Raw genomic sequence first — 21,239 nt, forward strand, 5'->3', positions numbered from 1 at the left:
GGTAGAGAAGTGATGACATCAAAATGGGTTTTGCTGACTGGTGGTTCACAAAAAGCTTTCCGGAGAAATAAGGGTTAACGAGAAGTGAAATCCTGGCTGCCGCCATATCAATGCAAACTAACCAATCCCCTCCCCAACCGGTTTGACCGCACACAAGTACAACTGTTGACTCATTAATAACTATTTCCTCCTTTGGTTGGATAACTGTGATGCAAACCTGTGTATTTACGACATTTGGGCTCTTAGTACTACGCCTATTGTTTTTATAAAGAGCTACATGTTCATTCATTCATTTTCTGAATTGCTTTATCCTCACTAGAGTCGTAGGGGGTGCCGGAGTCTATCACAGCTGACTTCAGGCACCATGAATGGGTGGCCAGCCAAACGCAAGAGCTACCTGTTAACAAATCAAATTTAATAAACCCGTTGGCTGGCCTTGAAAGTGATAGATGTCCAAGCCATTTTTGACTTGGGGTGCTGGTTTAATTCCCAATCAAAATATATTGGATGACTATTGCTGTCAATGGGATATATGCCAGTTCTATTGGATTTGATATTCACTGAAAATTTTAGTCACTTTTTTTGTCCTCATTTACAGATTGCACATTTAAACATTTATTTCATAATAAGGAGAGAAATATGTCTTTTGCTGAATACTAATTGTTGTTAAAGTGGAGGAAGAAAAAAAGGTGACTACAATTTTAACATCACATTTTATACATAGTTTGGAGCTAAATGTGACAAAATGTTGACCTAGTTTTCAGGATGTGGTGCTTTACAAATGGCCTTGTATGCAAATTTTGTCAAAGAGGAAGTTGCCAGAGACTTTTTTAACAGCTTTCTCCTCACTAGGGTCCTGGAAGTTTGTTTATTTTGTGTGCTACATTTTTAGGCTGTCGTGTGTATGTAGTGACATCAAGCGGTCGTGTACATTACAGCAGTTGCAGTTTCGTGGTTGTCCACTGGAGGTCAGCAAAGTCTCTCCAAAAGTTTGTGTTCGTGTAATAATTGAGTTAGTGGAGGCGGCTCCCATCCAAAGTTTATCTGGATTAAAGTTTACCTCACGTGGGTGTTGACACCTCGTGATTTGACCCATTATTGCGTTAAAGCAGCCAGGAATAATTGACTAATTGACAACTAATTGCTTAGCAAATAATCAACTATTTTGACAGTAGATGAATTTATTTTTTTTTTAAAAATCCAAATGCTCTTTTTTTTCCTCATCTTGGTAGTATTATTATATTTTTATTAATTTCTTCTTAATATAAGTTTTATGTAACATATCTAAAAGAAAACACTAGGAATTTTGTATTATTTTTTGTAATTATGCATGTTTTTTTGGAATATGGGAGGAAACCAGAGTACCTGGAGAAAACCCACGCGGGGGAGAACATCCAAACTCCACACAGGTGGAGTATCTGGATTCGAACTCAGGACCCCAGAACTGTAGCCCGACGCGCCAACCACTCATGCACCCACATTTGTTTTAGGCTCATAAAATTAAAAAAATCTCACCATTCAATTGAAAATCATGAAATTATTCATTCAAAAAACAGCTTTTTTCATTAAAAGTTAATGTCATTGTCTCAGGGGCCATTCACACGTCAACGGTAATGTCCCCGTTACTTAATTTGCTGTATTCTCCACTTGAGCAGACGCTGCTTCTATTCATTCATATTCATTTCCCCTCACTGCATTATTCATAACTCTGTCTGACATGTTCTTGACTTGCTCTGATTTGAGAACTAAGGCATCAATAGGTGACGGCAGACAGAAATGCAGCTATTTCATATTATCGTACACGCAGCAACCAGATCAAGTACCTTCTGTTGTCTCACAGATGACTGGTTGCCCTTGACGTCAACGGGCGTCCAATCTATTTAAAGTTCAAATGGATTTCATTGGACGTTCACCACCACCGTGGCAGATGAATATTTCTCTCCTAAACTTGATGGGGGGCATGTGACGTGCATGGCAAAACTTATTAAAATGTATGAAGAGCATCTGGATAGCCAGTAAGTAAAGATCATAATCAAAGTGGTGGCGGGTGAATATCTTCCGTTTTTTTTTTCCTAATGAGCAGATATGAAATAATAATTTCCTGATGTTAGAACGAGTGAGCCATCACGTAGATCCACCTCGACAGTGATGAGATGAGAAGCTTACTTGTACACAAGATGCTCAATATTGAATGAGTTGCCATCTGAAAGGGTATCAAGCCTTTCATGCTACGCTGCAGCCGGCGCATCGAACCATTATGGAAATATGCAAATCAACTCCCTGCGACCCCATGTGTCCCTAATTGCTGTATTTGTTTTTTGTAAAGGTGCAAAACAACAGCTTTGCGCTGTCGTTCGAGAGCATTCACAGACTTGATGGCATTAACTAGTGGAGAAGTTAGTTCTGCTTCATTCATTCATTTATTTTCTGAATCGCTTTATCCTCATTAGGGTCACGGGGGGTGCTGGAGCCTATCCCAGCTGAATTTCGCCCAGAGTCGGTGGACACCCTGATTCAGTGGCCAGCCAATCGCAGGGCACAAGGAGACAAACAACTACTCATGCCCACACTCAGACCTAGGGGCAATTTAGAGTGTCCAATTAGCCTACCGTGCATGTTTTCGGAATGTGGGAGGAAACCAGAGTACCCGGAGAAAACCCACATAGGCCCGGGGAGAACATGCAAACTCCACATAGTTGGACCAGCCTGAATTTGAACCCAGGTTTCCCACTCTGAGGCCAACACGCTAACCCCTCGCGCCACCGGGCCACCACAACCATCGTCAATGAGGTAGGAAACCCACGCAGGCCACTTCGTGGCGCGATCGGAGGGATTTGGACCCAGTAGCAGTGAAGCAGGAGGGGACGAGACGAACTGTGCTCATGATAGTAACTTTAATGACTCAAAACGCCTTACAAAATAACAAGGACTTGTACATCCCAAAACGAAACAAAACCGGAGCATGGCGAACAGTACCTTTGCTGCGATGTATGCTGTATCACGCAGGACGATCCGACAATGACTACCACTTCTGTGGTGCTTAAATACACACATCAGGACGTCATCGTGAATCACTCGCAGGTGCTCGTACCCAACGGCAAGCCAGGAGGGACAAACGAGCTGCTCCTGACAAGGACTCCCACTCTGAGGCCGACACACGAACCACTCATCCTCCAGTCTGCCAGTTTGTTCTGGTATTTTTGAAAATTCAGACCCCAAAGGCCAAGGCTTCAGCTCAGTCTCAGCACCCCTGCAACCCCTACGAGGATAAGCGGTTTGGAAAATGAATTAATATTTTCTTTTCTTGATTGAGGTGAAAAGCCATTTTAAATGGGCTTAGGGCTTAGTCAGAACAAAAAGTAGTATACATATATACTTAAAGTAAGTGGAATAATCTTACATATTAATCCGTTAACAAAAGCAAATGTTTTGACTGGATTTAGGAAAAGATATTGAATTAAAATGTTATAAATTTGCAGTTGAAATATTTGCACGGAGAGTTCTGTTGGCTTGCAATGTCCAAATTTTCCATTCTGACGTGGGAGTGCAAGAGCTCGATCATCTCTGCCCACCTTGCTTCGTCACTAAAAAGCCAGAAGCGGCCATCGTGTTGTTTGTGGTTCATTTAAAGTGGTCGTCCCCTTGGCAGCGCGTGGTGTTTGTTTGGTATTTATGAATCACACCAAAGTAGAGGGTCAGGCCTCGGTCAGGTGTCTGACGCGGGATAAAGACCCTCGAGGTGGGGGACGCAGAGTGAGTCATATGATCTGCTTCTCCGGCCTTCGTAGACATGTGGCAAAGGGAATTGGGAACAAAGGCTGCGAGTGTATTCTTCTGTTTAGCAGAGAATTTTATAAAGTATTTTCGAGTGCCATTAAAGTTCCGATGAAAAGTGCAGTTTAAATGAAACTATTCTAAAAGGAAAGAAAATGCCCTACCTTTACGCAACTTAAACAAAGGGGTTTCATTTTTTGCTTTAATAACACATGATACAGAATTTAACTACCTTTGAGGGAAGTTTTCTTTGTGACAATGAAGTTTGATCTTTTCTTTCATTATTCAAAGATTTTGCATGAAAATTATAACTTTTTACCTCACTACTATGTTTTCATGTGATTACATAAACAACTTTAGTTTCATGACGTTGGAATATCTTGCTAAATTAATGCAACACAACATTGTGACTTTTTTATGTCCACAAAATTAGGACTGTTTCATGATATTAGGACTAATATTGTAATATCGAATAATTATTGTGTTGTTATAAATACTCTTTTAATGTAGTAAATTTTAATCTCACCTTGTTTTTATTTTTTTATTTCCCCCAACTAATCTTTATGTCATGTCATTCTTTCCATCATTTTTCCATTTAAAGATTCGGAATATTCTGTGGCTTCATGCTGAAAAGGCTTAAGAAATATTTTTTTCACGCCACCCCACTTTTTGAAATACTCTTCAGCTCAAGACGGAAAAACATCGTTACACCCAACGCAACGCGGTGAAATTGACTTTAAGCGGTGGCCCAGTGGGGATGCGGCATATTTGCACGTTTCTCATTTCAGCTGGAAATCATATTAGCCTTGGCGGGCTGGAAATCAAGCGCGAATAAAATTTAAAGGGGAACGGCTCGCTCCGAGGGAGCCGGTGACTGACTGACGGATGGTGAAGGATCAAATGGGCGAGACTTGAAGGCAGGGGATGAGAGGAGTCACTCGAGAGACGTCTGTCAATCACGTCCTCGGAAATCAAAATGTTCACTGAGAGTTCAGTGTTCTCAACATGGTAGCCATCAAGGTGATGCTCTGATCAAAACTCATTGGCTGGCGCTGGGGATGAAAAAAATCCAATCCTTTTGAATTGGGGATGGACTAGACGTGTCCAAAGCACTTGAACTAGGAGGTTTGGCAGCAATTATTCATTAGAATCATAGCTTGAAGTGGGTATAAGTAGAGAAATACGCAAAATGGTGACAAATACTCACTGTTCTCAGACATTATCATATGTATATATAATGTTATTAATCATTGACTAAACCCTCGTTGGAAAGTTTAAAAAAATCAACATTTCAATCAATACTAGAACAGATTTTACGGTTTTTTTACACTGTTTTCAACATGAAATTGAAAATTTAGAATTTTATACAAATTGTTTGGTGTAAAACAGAATACACCATAACTAAAACTGCATTGTGGTATTTTGATGCCATATTTAAGATGACAGCTCTCCACCAAACTGGTATCTTATAAGTATAATCAGTTTAGAAGCACAACCATATTCCAAATATTGATAACAAAAAAGGATAGACTATAAATATTGTTATCCATTTTTTTCTTCCTTTGGGCTTTTAAATTAACTCATTGACGATGGTTGTGGTGGCCCGGTGGCACGAGTAGTTAGCGTGTCGGCCTCAGAGTGGGAAACCTGGGTTCAAATTCAGGCTGGTCCAACTGTGTGGAGTTTGCATGTTCTCCCCGGGCCTATGTGGGTTTTCTCCGGGTACTCTGGTTTCCTCCCACGTTCCAAAGACATGCAGGGCAGGCTGATTGGACACTCTAAATTGCCCCAAGGTATGAGTGTGAGTGTGAGTGTGAATGGTTGTTTTTGTCTCCTTGTGCCCTGTGATTGGCTGGCCACCAATTCAGGGTGTCCCCCGCCTCTGGCCCAAAGTCAGCTGGGATAGGCTCCAGCACCCCCCGCGACCCTAGTGAGGATAAAAAAATGAGATGAGATGAGAACCGCAAAAATGAATTAATTTGAAAAACGGCCAGGGCTATTTTTAAAAGTATTTTAAGGTGATTTCAATAAGCTTCCGTATGATATGAAGATCCTATCCAACAATTTCCATACAGAATCTCGCAAAAAAGAAAATAGCTACGCTTTTCCATGTCCCAATCAGGCATTAACGCAATTTTATTTTAAAATAACACATAAAAACGTAACTAGAATGTAGAAAAACAGTTATATGTTTTATATCGGATAAAGCAGGGTGCTTTGTCTTCTTCTGTGGTTTTTGGCGGTTTTAGTTGATGTGATTTAGTGACGTGCCCCCTGGCGGCTCTCTGAGGGATTACTGCCGAGTTAGCTAGAAGTAAGTGAACCCGCCCCCCTCATCCTGTGAGTGTTGAGAGGACTCCCCGGGTGTTCGCACACCGAGGAACTGGACCATTTTTGACGGAGCTTTTTTCCCAAGCACGGAGGAGATAAGCCAGCGGGGAAGACATGTTAATGGCGGCACGCCAGATCGGTACAACTCGCTAGGAAATCGGGGGGAAAAGCTACATTTTGAACGCGCGCGTGTCACGAAAGTTCCACTCGGATAAAACAAGGCGCTCGCTGTGGAATATTATTGACCGTCTGCTTCAAGACATCATGTTTAAGGTGAGCCAGTTGTTTGCTAACTCGGTGTTAACTTGTGCTTCATTTAACGCTAATGGATGTCCATGTGTTTTGGAAAGAAAGATGTTTAATGTTAAATCAGATGAAAATCTTACTTTGAGTTAATCACAATCACGTGTGTTGATTTGACGATTGCCCAGGTGTGAGTGGTTGGAGAGCCAAAAGAATCTTTGGCACTGTCCTGACGTTTGCATATGACTCATTGGCTTCCTTTGACGGTGATGGGCGTCCAATCCATTTGAGCAAGGAGGGTCCCAGTTCAAATTCAAAACTAAGTTAAATTCACAGCAGGATGAAAACAGCCACATAGTTGGACGTCTAACATCGTCTATTGCAGGGGTGGCGAACACGTGGCTCTCGAGCCGCATGTGGCTCCCAGTCAAAATCTTCTTATCATATTTTGTATATACTGTGGCTCTTTGGCTCGTTTCATGTTACTCTTATTTTTATTCTATTAATATTAAGTTCATCAGAGCCCATTAAAAATACTATTTTTTAATGTTGTTCTGACGTTGCTTTGACTCCCACAGTTTAAATGTTTTGGCTCTTTGTGTCTAACTTGTTCGCCATCACAGGTCTATCGCACTGAAAGTGTTTTGTTGCCTGTTGGATCGTCTGCCAGATTTTGGTTGCAAGTATGTACCTGCAATATATTTTTTCCTGATGTCACCATCTCTCACCTGTACAACCATGTTTTGACAGAAGAGACTTGCCATTAATAGACGTCTAATCCATTTGAACTGAGTGATCTGGCATCTAGTGTTTGCTGCCAGCCCTCCAAGATCAAATTGTTTGGATGTCTGTCTGTCTCACAATGCCACTAACACAAAACATCTGAATTAGGAAAGTGGAGAAATACTCAAATTTATCTGAGTGGGTTGTCATTAATGTGACTGATGTGCTGTGTTTTTAATTAAGCGCTCAGTGTGCGTAACCAGACACTGTTACCCACATTGCTACGTGCAGCTGTTGTCATACACCCACATTGTGACGGTGACTTCTGACCCACCCAGCTGTTTTCCGTTCTTGTAAAAGCCAGAAGCCCTAATGAATAGGTCGAAGGTCACCAAAGATACCGGAAAGCACCGTTTGCTTTTTACGATCCTGGTTTACTTTAATATATGGATTACCATGAAGTTGGGATGCAAGCCCGCCAAGGTCTGATTGGATCATAAATAATCCCATGCGCCGATTCTCTGCTCATCTTCATTGTGATTGGTCAGGAAGTTAATATCTTTCCTTCTAGTGTAGAAGAGTCAAAATAAATTTTGGAGACCTTCATTTGCACTATTTGTTGGTTTGGTTAATAAAGTAGGATAAGATAGTTGTCAGTGCAGGATTTTTCTCATAGTTTTTTTTTTTTAAATAGTAGGTTGAATACATTTTGAAATTGAGTTAAAAGTGAATTAATCATGATTAATTGCGATTTTTTTTTACATTTTTTTTGTTAGATTGTCCAGTCCAACTACATAGTGACTGATGCTGCCGTGATTATTGCGTATCGGAGGGATACATGACAATTATCCAATTACCAAATCAATCTGCAACTACTTTGCTCATCGACTAATCATTTAGAGACATTGTTTACTTAACTAAAATGTACCAAATCATCTTCTTTGAGTCTTTTAACAGTTGGGGTATTTATTCTCTGATTTCTACTGTTATGGAAGAACATAGTTTTTTTTAGTGAAATAATGATAGTTACATAATCACATTAGTTCCAGTCTAACTTCTTTCAGTGCATAGTTTTTGCTTCCAAAGCACATTCACAGCTAAAATAGTGAGTAGACATGAATATTATGTTGTGATTATTATATAAACCAGCTACTCGATTAATCCCCCAAAATATTGTTAAATAATTCAGAATTGGTGGCCTGCTTGGAAAAGTGGTTAGCGCGGCGGCCTCACAGTTCTTTGGTCGAAGGCTCGATCCCAAGTGGGTCCTCACTGTGTGCAGATTGTATATTTTCACCAGGCTTGCGTGGGTTTTCTTCGGGTACTCCAGTCCCCCCTCTCCCCCTCAATATCCCAAATACATCCATGGTAGCCTGGTTTAACATTGTAAGTGTGAGCGTGAATGGTTAGTTGTCTGTCTTCTTGTGCCCTGCGATTAGCTGGGCATAGTTAGCTGGGTTAGGCTCCAGCACCCCCTGCGACCTTTGTAGGGATAAGTAGTTCTGAAAATGTGAAAATGAATGAAAGCGCTAATTGTCACATATTGACAAATCCACGTAGAAAAACGGCATAAACTGGTTACATTGCCCTTCTGCGGGAATGTATCATTCCTTCTCACCATCACGAAACGCTCGATCATCCTTGGCTTGTCACCAGAGCGCAGGCAGGTTGGAAAGGGGAGATGAAGTAGGTAATTATGGGATACAATAGGTCCAGACAAGAGCACAAATTTGTGGTTGCTCCTCAGAGGCGGTCATCGAAATCAGGGTCAGCAGCAATAGACGTCCAATCAATTTGTTGACGTTCGTGTGCCATTGACTGCAATGAATGTCCAATCCATTTGAAGTAGGAAGGCTGGCATCAAATGATCATTGGACATGAATTCACTTCCCAAGAAAATTTCATGTAAACTTTCTGGAAAAATGACACCAAATGATCTACTCCTCCTGTTCATCTCAATTCAGTTGACATTTACAATATGGTGGCTAAATGTATCTCTAAAATCAATGTATAATTAGGCCAGGTTGCCTGATTCTGTTGAGTAAATTATTTCCCCCCATGACCCTGTTTTCATGATGTAATATAGAACATGAACATGAAACTCCACCTCAAACTGGGCTTAGTTTGTGCTCTTTCTGCCAAATGGCAGGAAAGTTGCATGCAAAATAATGTTTGTGTGTGTAGGCTTCATGTGACATCACAACGTGGTTCATTGTCTCCATTAGGCCACTGTTGTTTTACTTGATATGTTCAACAGCGAGTTCCAGTTGTGCTTTAAAGTCCCCCCAGCTGTCATGTACAGAATATCACGTCATGGTGGACAGCTGTCAGAACATTTTAGAGAAAGCCTCTCTTGCCCTGCGCGCACACGCAAGCGTGCACATACACTAATACAACAGCTGTAAGCTGTCATTTGTAGCCGCCTGCTTTTGGGGTGACCTTTCCTGCTTTTATGGGCTTGTTCTGCTCTCAAAAGTCTAAGCCGCCATTCTCACCATATGCTGTTCTGATTTACATTGTTGTTTCGCTCGATAAGGTCTTATTAGAACTGGTGTATTTATTTGAGTATAACGCGCACCCATAATTTGTGACAAAAACTGGTATATAATTTTTTTCTTCAGTTTTTCTCAGCTCACCTAGGATTGCATCGCTACTGGTAACTGGCAATTGCTGAACACATGTCGCCTTGACAAAACATTTATTCACAACATATGGTTGGGAAACTTGGTAAAACAAACTACTACCAATATGAACGCAATTCTCAAATGGAATTTACAATTTTAAATCCTTAAAGTCTAATTCACATGTGTCAAAGTAGCGGCCCGGGGGCCAAATCTGGCCCGCCGCATCATTTTGTGTAGCCCGGGAAAATAAACCATAAGAGCTGACTTTCTGTTTTAGGATCAAATTACAATGAAGAGTATAGATGTATATGACATTTCCTGATTTTCCCCCTTTTAAATCAATAATTGTAATTTTTTAATCATTTTTTTTCTGTGTTTTTAGTTCAAAAATCATTTTGTAAAATCTAAAAATATATATAAAAAAATCTAAAATAAACATTGTTTTAGATCTATAAAAAACTGAATATTCAGGGCTTTTAATCCAGTTCTTTTAATCCATTTATAAAAAAAATCTAAATATTATATCTAAAATGGTCCGGCCCACATGAAATCGAGTTGACGTTAACGCGGCCCGCGAACCAACCCGAGTCTGACACCCCTGGTCTAATTCATCATCATAATATTTTTAAAAAAATTCAAAGTCTGATTGTTCATCATCAGATTCACCAAACAATTGATTCCATTCTTCTTGAGCAGGAATAGTGCTCATTTCGCTGGAGCAACTTTTTTCAATTTTTACCACAACTACCCTATAAACTTTTCCGAAGGCTATTTTGGAGAGGGCTGGCTTTTGTAAAAGAAGGTAGATTATCGCCATCTGGCAGACAAAGGCAGGTTTTAGGTCTCCTTTTATACATAAAAACAAAAAAACAAAGAAACATAGCTACAGCTGTATCTTAATGGTGTGGCTGTACAACACTATCTGTCGTTGACTCCTCATTTCTCATGGCACACTGTTTGGTGGTATTATGTTGGTTTTAATGTATATGTTTGCCTTTTCTTCTTTTGTTTCATCCCAGTTTACCAGTTAACTTGAAATGAGAGTGAAAATAAACCGCTTGAAGCGATCCAGCTGAGGAGTTTATTTGGAGAGTTCTTGGGTATTTGCCAAACTCTACCAGGGAAATATGTAGTAGTGCTTCTTTAAGATATTAAAAGATCAAATCTAAAAAAATTATTCAATATTCCACACAGTTGGCCATCACTTGCCTCTGACATGGCATTTTTTTCTTTGTTTGGTGTTTAACAGGGGTTGATCTGCTCTTTATTGGTATTTTTAGAAGCAATATCCAAAAAGCATGGCAATCCCACAATTACAGTTAAAATTAGACATCGGTCAGATAAAGGTTTTATCATGTAATAGGAGTCACCTCCAAATTTTACATGCAAGAAAATCCTGTAACAGAAAATATTTTCTAGTTTAAAAACGATAAAAGACTAAATAATGCAAACCTGCAAACTACCGCAACAATGCGTAACTGTTTATTCTTACGCTGCTGTGTGAAATTGTGTCCATCATTCTTTCCTTTCATTGTCATTATCATGATCAATCAAAAACAGGAGCACATTTTATGATTTGGACCTCAAACATAAGAAGCACAAGTGGGCGAGAGAGGAAAAAAAAAAGACTGCCTGACATTGGATCTCTTTTTTTTACGCTACACAGCAGCAAGTATAGGGATGGAACAACTTGTAATTTATCATCTGAAAATATTAAAACTGGGATATTTTATGACCTGTGCTGCAACAGTGGTCCACACACACTGTGAAGACAAGGTTGATGAATAAGAGGAATTGAGCCAGGTATAGCGGCCCAACTGGAAGATCCAGATGTTTTTGTTCATTTGAGATCCTGTGATTTACTGGTCAGAATTGTATCCTGCTTCTTTGGCTTGGCATTCAAAAATATTCAGTCATACCTCCATCTGGTTATTTCATAGACCGGTATCCTCACAGGTGGTCGGCCGAGCGAAAAATATATGAAGAGACATAAACGCAGCTGGCAGTAACCCATTTCTGGAATAAAATGTTCATGTTTCAGTCATGTTTGTTCATGCTCACAAAGATGTAAAAGGTATTTTGTTACATTGAAGACTCTATCTTGTACTTCTGGTCTAAAATGTGTATCCAGTCGTTTTCTTTCATGGCCAGAATTCCAAAGACATACAATTTTTATTACACAAAGATTTTTTCATAACTTTTCCTCTTTGTTTTTGGCATAGAATCTGCTTTCCATTAAAAAAAAAGAGTTGATTCAGCACAATGAACCTCATCAGGATGTTTCTCCTTCAAAGTTGACGTGAACAGTCGTAGATCTGTTCGCACTCCTATTGTTTTCATGTCATTTTTCGATAATTTTCTCGGCAAAATTGTGTGCACTTAAGAGGATGCGTCTGTCAGATGACCCCATAGCAAATTTCATGCAGGACACTCCCCATCATAGCCCCCCACCCCTCTTCCTGGCTCAGCTGGGTAAACTGCAGCGGTCTTGTCCTGTTGAATCCAGGCGTCAAGGAAGAAGGGGGGCCCGTGAAGGCTTTTGTTTAGATCATGGTTTCCTTCACTGAAAAAAAGTTGGGTTCATTTATCCCTTCTTAATGGCTGACATGTGTTTTCCTGGGAAAATTTTGAGATTCTATCCCAACTGTGGTATTCACAACATAACTCCCGTTACCCTCTTGAGCAAGACCTCCTCCCCCTTCTGTTCCCATGATATCCCGGCATACTCTGGATGACATCCCAGACAATTTGGCCGTTGTCTTAGACAGTTTATGAAGTGTTAATTCACATTTCACCCAGTGATAAAGTTAGGTTAGGCATGGTATTGTTGAGTGTCCTTTTCCTTCTTTGGATTCGTTGGAATTGACTTTTATAGCAACTGTGATTAGTCCAGCAACCGTGAGTTTCAAATTCCAGATGGAGTCCTTGAAGATTGGGATTATTTTTTCATGGTAGTAAACTGTGCCCAGATAAAGACTCTTAGAAGATTGGAGACCGGGTGTGTAGTCAGATCATATCACTCTCCGTGATCCACAGATAACAGAATGGGGATATTCATGTGTAATTATCAGTGAAGGAAAACAACAAATAACCAGTGTGCAGTAATCCCTCGATTATCGTGCCTTCACTTATTGCGAATTAGTGAATTCTGCTGCAGTAATACCTCGACATACGAGTGCCCCGACATACGAGCAATTTGAGATATGAGTAAAATTTCGAGCAAATATTTATCTTGAGATACGAGACAAATTTTGATATACGAGCAGACAGCGGACGCGAGAGGCTGCTCATAAGAACATCATAGGGAATGTCTTTCTGCTCGCAACTCCCTCGTGTAATGTCTCCGAGCACTGGGCGGAGCGTTGCATTTTTTTCAGTGTTTCTTTTTCCCGTTAGTCAGTGCGAATGGCGGAGCTTGTTTGCTAATACGAGAGGAGTACTACTTCCCAGGCAAGTTGGCAAGTGGTGGTGCGTTATCCTATTGTGAGGACATTTGTCTGCATCATTTCGGGAATTTTTTGAAGGGAAGACAAAAGTAAACAACCCTCGATAGGTTGCATCTGAAAGTCAGGGTGGAGGCGGGGCAAATAGAGCCAACCCGGGAGAAGAAAGGTATAACAATTTAAAACAAAATTAGAATTAAGTTTAGTGTAAGGTTAGATTATATTAATTTTTGAGTGTCTGCAACGTAATCCAAGTTCATTTAAATTTGTTTGTTATGTCACGAGCATGTTGCCGTGGAAAAAGTCCCCCCTCCGCGAAATCCTTCTAATTTTAGTACTATTAAACATATTTTAGTACTATTAAACCACTAGTTATTTGTTACTTTGTTAACAGATGGCGAATTAGAACAAATAAAAAATGTTTAATCCAATATCCTGTTTTTGGTGTTTTTTTCAGAGGGTTGGAACGAATTAATTTGTTTTTAGTTCATTTCTATGGGAAACGTTCATTTGAGTTACGAGTAAATCGACATACGAGCTCGGTCCCGGAACGCATTAAGCTCGTATCTCAAGGTCCCACTGTGTTAGTTATTTAAAAAAAAAAATCAAGTTAATAAAAATGTGAAAATCCACGCTGAAACTCGTAAGTGGAAGCCACTCTTGCTACTGGAACTCGGCACTGTAGAAAAAAAGTTAAAATAGGGGTTACCCTACTTTGCGATTTTTCGATTATCGCGGCCATGTTTGGTTTACATTGACCGCAATATTCGAGGGATTACTGTGTTTAGGCAGTGATCCAGCCTTTTGAAGACTGAGAAGATTCCCCCAAAACCTGGGGGGAACAGGGTTGGGAACTCGAAACGAATCCTTTGAATAGCTAGTATCGAACAGTCATTGAATGAATCAACAGCACATTCTTAAATAGGGGGGTTGGTTGGAAAATGGAGGTGGGGTTGACTGGCTGAAGTGGGAACAGCTGACTTGCAAAGTGGAAAAAACCCTGAAGAATTAAGTTTACAAACAGTTGTACCACTCCCACACTTATTAAAACGCCCTTTTGGACATATTCCTCTAGCGCCTGTTTTTATTCTCTTTATTTATACCAGAAGTGGGAGACTAAAACTTCACTTTGACAATGGACACAATGAGGGTGTGTGCTGGTTACCCTGAAAAACTGGAGAAAAATTGTGGGACCATATCGATCGGTTATTTTGGCACCACTTATACATTTTGATGAGTTCATTCTCTGGTTTCTCAGAGCGATTCTACTTGGTAATATCATTACCCCGCAGAGAATTGGCTCCGAAGGATTGTATCTGTCTGCTGAGAGGAATTTCTTGGAAACGGCAGGGGCAGCATGGATAAAAAAAAATGGAGGACGGGGGGTTTGTTTTGTGTGTGATCAGCAGAAAAGTGAAATCAAGTCCGCAGCAGGATGCGCTGTGTGTGTTTGGTGGCTGGATTTTCAATGAACTGTACAACAATGTGGTTTTCTTGCTGGAGTCCTCAAGCTCCCCCTCTGGCATTTGTCATTGAAAAGATGCATTGTCCTCATAGACCTTTGATATTCCTATCATATCGGGCAGGGATAGAGGGACCCTCGCTGTGTTCAGGGTTTTTTCCTCGTACCCCCACTCGCCCACTGTCCACCAGACAGAACTAGGTCAAAGTTTACTGGAGCGTCCTGTCTGAGTTGGGGGATTGGCTAGTTTGCGGTGGCTTAAGGGGCGTCCTTGGTTCCAGGGGCCACTCTCCTTTGATGTCAAAATACTTTGTACTTAGAATTTCTTATCATGTCATTTGCTTTGCCCTCAATCCCAAAAGTCTCAATGGCCTTCAAAGGATCATTCCCCGATCTAAGCCCATAAAAGGGCAAGGAAAAACTCAAAATTTCTTTTGGGAGGAGCCAATAAGCAACCTTCCAAAGCACCACTGAAACAGGGTCAGCATCATATTCACCACGATAAACTCATGGTTCAAAGTAATCTCATTTAGAAAATTACCCAACCTTGAATATGACCCCCAGCACCTTTTTAAAGAGAAATACCCACGGCCATTTTAAACCTGGCGACCGTTTTTTTTTTGTCTTGTGATGCATAGGTCTGTGTGAGGTTCAATTGTAGTCATTCTTACTGTATCTTTACAACATGGAAATGCTGCACAGAACATCCTAATGGTGAAACTGCCTGTTACACGATGGTATAAAATTTCTATATCCATACCGTTTTGCTCAGAGGAGCATCGTTCAGCTCTGCGAGAAACAGTCATACATCAACCTGATGGAGGTGAAGAAGAACGAGAGGAAGAGGGCAGCTCATGAAATGAGGGCAGTGCCGTGTTGTCTCATTTTCTGCACGAGGTTGGGAAGGGATTAGCATCACTTACATAACACTCACCCCATCCAATCTCCCCTCTTTAACTAGCCCACCTCTCCCCCCTCCTTCTCCCAAGACCACAAGGTTGCTGTTGGCCTGGTTGTCAGTCGACTGCAGTCTTAACCAACCTCTATCGCGTCTAATCAGTCCTGTCGCAAGAACAAATTTAGGGAAAAATTGTCTCGTAAATGATTGCTCATATGCCATAATATTGTCAATTTAAAAAAAAAAATTAACCACTCATTGACAGTATTTTAAAATAAACGACCCATTCAAATGGAATAAATTGTAATTTTTAAATAAAACACTATTGAAAACTGTTTTAGTGAAGAATGTGAAAAATATGAGAGTTCTTAGCTCTTATTTTGAAATGTTCAAGTGTGTGCTCATTTGTCAACTGTGAGCTTTACATTTGGTGCAAGAAGCGAACTTAGACAGCGTGTCCGTTGTATATTTTTCTATGTTTTGCATTGTTTACAAATGCTGTAAAGCAGCAAGGTTTCATCGTATTAAACGTCTCTAGAATATGAACACATCTGACTTCAATATAACCTTATTTTTCATGTCTGTCCTTCTCACGTCTCATTTTCATTCAAACGACTTTTCTGCTGCATGTGTCACTTGAAGTAGTGAAGCTTCCATTTTGTCCATATTTTCCCATCGGTAAACTCGCTTACAACTTTAGATTTGCTGCATGTTTTACAGAACAGACCTTTCTCACATGAAAAAGCTTCCACTTTCACCGCTTGTTCTTCTATTTGCACATACTCCGACAGCCATTCCAACGTAAAAGAAGCGCAGTCCTTTGGTTTGGGGAGTGGACGTGTCACATTCACTTTAGCTGGAATAGCATTGGTGTACTGTCAATGCAGTGATTGGCTGCGTAGCGTAATTGCATCGTATCCTATGATTGGATTGGATTGGATAACTTTATTCATCCCGTATTCGGGAAATTTAGTTGTAGCAGTAGCAAGAGGGTGATTAGACAGAACAACAAAGCAAAAGCACAGAGTACAAAGCAAATCAAAGTAAATGGGATCATTGAGAATCACCACATCAAATCATTAAGACAGAAAAGCAGCAAAAACACAAAACGAGCAGGAGTGGACGGAGCTACCGCCGCTGGCTTCCACTTGAACAGCGGCATCTTGGTTGCGGTAGCTAAAACGGCTACAGACTCAAAAAGACGTAAAGATGGACAAAAACTGGAACCACACACAGGAAGTCTTCCACAAGATGGGGAACTTCTGCAGACTGGGACCAAGGTAGAAAATATGCAGAGTCACTCTTCCAAGCTTATCCGCACAGTTCCTCAGTAGTCTGGAGCTGAAGACAACAGTAGCAGAGTACAGCCCCTCGGCTCCGTTGCTGGCAAGCCCGACAGCTCTTCCATCTTATCCCATGATGGAATGGTTGGTCAGAAGCGTTGCCTCTTCTCCCAGCACTTTTGTCCAGCTCCGAATCTCCGGCGGCACCGAGGTGTTGCTCTTTTCTGCTGCGTATTGTAACAGCTAGTCCCATGTGTCTGACAGCGTAGGCATGGCTGAATGGTTCCAAAAAAGAAGTAGCCGAAAGAAGCCAGGCTCACAGAACAAAGAAAGTTGTAAAAACATTACAGTAAAAAGTATAAAGTACAAAGTAAACTAAAGAGGAATGTATTAAGAAATATTAAAATGTAATTTAAAAAAAGATAGAAGGGCTGTAAAACACCAAAAACATAAGAATGGACAGAGCTACTGCCACTGGCTTCCGCGTGATGGCGCCATCTTGGAAAAGGTTGGCTGGACACCTGTCACTCACAGAGTTACATAGCAAAATGTTACACACCAAAAAATATGGTAATCCCTTGAATATCGCGGATAATGTAGACCAGACATGGCTGATAATCGAAAAACCGCAAAGTAGGATCACCCCCATTAATACTAAAATACTAGTACACGAGTACAATTATCATGACATATATTTATCAAATACTACAGTTATAAGCATATGAAAAGACTGTAATGTATTAATATCTAAATATAGTCAATATATTAAAACATTGTAAAGACTTTAAATCTCTGTACTCAACCGCACTCTCCTCTTTTATCATTTTTAAAGGGTTTAGAATATAGTATTTGGGGCCTTGGAATGAATCAAATGTGACTACTAAAAATCATGTTACGAAACCACTTCTGGAACGAGGTTATGTTTGTATGGGAATGAAGTGGATCTTAAACCCATAAAAAAAGAATAAAATCGGCAACACTTTTGCTTCAGAAGCACAAGGAAAAAGATGCAATAAAGAAGAAAAAGGGATGGGGGGAGTTTTGGGTCTGGATGAGATAGTCTATTTATAGTTTATCCCCCTACTGGGTTATACCGCCTGGTCTAGCGCAGCACAGCTCAGCATCCATGTCAGTTGTCGTGTCAGTCGCCATTAGCTTTTTACGTACATACACGCACACACATGCAATGACTGCAAGGGGGCAAAATGCCTTTCTGACCTTTGCCACTTAACTGTGAGTGAAAAGAACCCACACATTGTGTACACGCAATGGAAAATGTGCAGGAAAAAGCACTTTGTTCATCTTCACCGATGAAGATATTTTTTCAGTACGTTTTGAAATGATTGAAAGGGTGTGGAAGAACGGCTAGTATATCTTGTCTGGGAAATAACGGTTTGTAAATGACTGTAATGAATAGCACTATAGAGGGCGGTAGTATGTCTCTTTGGATATGACCTTTTGAGTTGAAAATTAGCTGGTGAATCTTGGTTTTTCAACTGGAGCCATGTGATTAATGAGCCTGGCTCACACTGTTTGATAGTTGCATAACTGTAATTTGTTCTGTTGTTTTTTCGTCTGTCATGAAAAAAATATAGCATATAATCATCCCCATTTGGTTTTCTAGACTTTCTAGTCAACAATCAGTGTTTTAAACAATCTAAAGTGTTTAAAAATGTTAATGATTAACTTTTAAACTTGAAAAAACATTTTAAAAGTATCTATTAGCGCTTTGTTGTGACTGCATATATTTTTTAAATGGCCAACCTGTACTCCATCAAGAGTGTCCAAACCGGTCTTGTAGGGCTGCAGTCAGAGCAAGTTCTCATTACAACTGATGAAAATAATTTCATGTTTATTTCCACCATTCTGATGTCTTAGCAGTGCAATCAATTGATTGGAGTTTGGTGTTGCTTGTTTCAGCAGAAAACTCATTGGTTAAACTCCATCCGTTGGAACAAAAACCTGCACCCACTGCGATCCTTTATGGAAAAGTTTGGACACATCTGGACTACATGAAAATATTTATTTATTCATTCTCGTTATTATTTTCTCACTTTTTTCAAAATCCAAAGAATGCTGGTAACAGCATAGTCTTTCTGTGTGCGATGCGAAATGTAATCCAGAGAAAAGACGTCCTTCTTGGCTGTTTATTTGGCGCGTCAGTCTTCTGACTGTGAAATATCGCTTCTTCTTCTGCGCTGAGTGCCACCCATTTCAGCGCAGAAGAAGAAGCAGTGCCCTGACTTCCGCCATTTTTCATCTCCTGTCTTCTTGTGAGTTTCAGCGTGAATTTAGACATTTTTATGAACTTTTTTTTTTATACTTGATATAAAAAAACGCAATGTACTGAAGCCGCAAAGTGGGTGCGCCTTTATGTACTTAGCTTCACTGTTACTTCAGTGGCAGACAAGGAAAGAAATTGGTAGTACATAACAATGTGTGCTACCAATACTGTACTTATAAAAGTTGCATGAACAACTGATTCAATAACAGTTGGTCAAAGCTTGAGGAAGCTCAAAATAGTTTCAACTTCCTATGTGGTGTCATGGAAAATAATTCAGAAACACTACTGTACAAGTTCGGGACATAAAAAAGCAATGAATCAGTATACAGTATAGTGGGCTACACAAGAGAAGCATTCAAACTGCCCATTTAACGGTGTGAGAACTGTCCCACTACTGTTTAAGTTGTTGAGTTATTGTGGGGCTCCTGCACAGACACCTCTTGTGTGCTCCAATAGCACACTTCAAGTAAATTGGGGGACAAAATGTCATTCACTAGTGCAACATGGACACGTGCAAGACTTTCTGGTTTTCATCCCAGCTCGTGGCACATTGCTCTTTCCGAGGCAGCAAGGATAATTTTTTTCCCATGTGTTTGGGCGATGCCATTGACACGTGCCTGATTGGCAATCATTGGGAAACGTGACTAGTCATATGTAGCCTCTGCTGAACCATTTAAAGTTGTGTCTGCTGAAAGCGCCTTGAGGCCAGTGGAGACAGATGCTGACAGATGCTCCAGTTTGAGTGTTTTCAGCAGCCCCATGGCAACTTCATCTGTCCTTCTCATTTGCCTTTTGAGTGGAGGCGTGTAGTCGTAGGAAAGCATTTGGAAAGGAGGGGATGGGGGCTCCAGACAGTGAATACTGAAGAGCTAAGACGACAAGCGAATGAAAGAGCCGCTGCCTCGGGGACACCGAAAGGTGAAGGCGAAGCTTTTGACAGAGAAAAATCGTTAATGAAAACATTCCGACCGACTTTGTTGCAGCTAACGTTGTATTTCTCCCTAGCGGTCACCTTTTGATCTGTGCCGCCCACCGATGTAAGGCAGATTTCCTACTGAAGACCCTCATTAGTCATCTGCCGTCTGACATGCAACATCATTTGCTTTTCAAGAGGGAATTTTCACAGTCTCACTTTATATTTGCCCATGAAAACAGAGTCTTTATGTCTTCTAATCTGGCCACCCCAACTAAATATGACTTGGAGGTTGGAGAATGTCAACAATGGCCAGGGGGTTATTTAATAGTTTCTGAATAGGAGTCAATGAAGGTTTTTTTTAAAATACTTTGTAAGAATGTTTATTTTTGAATTGTTTTCAATATATACAAATTGCATAATATTGTATGTTAAGTATTTAATTTAGCATGGGACACAGGTGGTGTCTTAAGTACTGTATTTTTCCAGACTATATGTTGCTCCAGCCAAAGAATACAAAATGAAGTGCAAAATATATAAATAAGTCGCACTGGAGTATGAGTTGCATTTTTGGAAGCCCAATTTATTATCCTGTCAGAAACCAATAACATACACACTTTAAAGTAACAATAGAAAAATGGAGCACAAGAGGCTAAATAGAGATCTGTTGGCAGAAACTCTCCATTTTGGCACGTATGCATGGTCAAAACAATCTGATGCTGCTCAAACCAAGTATCGGAATGGGGAAAAAACATAATTTCAGTGACTTTGAACTTGGCATAATTGTTGATGACAGATGGGCTGGTTTGAGTATTTCAAAAACTGCTAATATATTGAAATTCTCATGCACAACCAACCTCTAGGTCCAAAAAAGAGAAAACAACCAGTGAGTGGCTTTTGATGCCAAATTTTAGCAGAGAATACCCAACTGACAGTAAGGCAAATGTAACTCAAATAATTACACTTTATAACCTAGGTAAACAGAAGAGCATCTCTGAATGAACTAAACGTGGATGCTTGTCAGTTAACAGTCAGTTAAAGACAGAAAACTGAGGCTACATTCCGTTCTCCTAAATTGGACAACAGAAGATTGAAATAAGTTTGCCTGGTCTGATGAGCTGCGACTGCGGCTGGATATTTATCTTGGACAGGTTTCTTGAAAATGACAGTCTACTGTACTCAAACGACCTCCACTGTCACCAGATCTCAATCCAACAGATCAGTGGAACCGGAGACTCACACAAACCATGTGCATCCGACA

At 40.3% G+C, this 21,239-nt stretch overlaps 1 protein-coding gene across 1 annotated transcript in view; it reads left to right on the forward strand.

The window, feature by feature from the left end:
- Positions 1 to 6,101: 6,101 nt before the first annotated feature.
- Positions 6,102 to 21,239, forward strand: part of lzts2a (leucine zipper, putative tumor suppressor 2a) — a 52,482-nt gene continuing 37,344 nt past the window's right edge. The window contains exon 1 of the mRNA XM_077614064.1: positions 6,102 to 6,378. The gene's annotated coding sequence lies outside the window, so the exon portion shown is untranslated. The remainder of the gene's footprint in view (positions 6,379 to 21,239) is intronic.

This window comes from Stigmatopora argus, chromosome 11, assembly GCF_051989625.1.
Source record: "Stigmatopora argus isolate UIUO_Sarg chromosome 11, RoL_Sarg_1.0, whole genome shotgun sequence".
Classification (NCBI taxonomy): domain Eukaryota; kingdom Metazoa; phylum Chordata; class Actinopteri; order Syngnathiformes; family Syngnathidae; genus Stigmatopora; species Stigmatopora argus.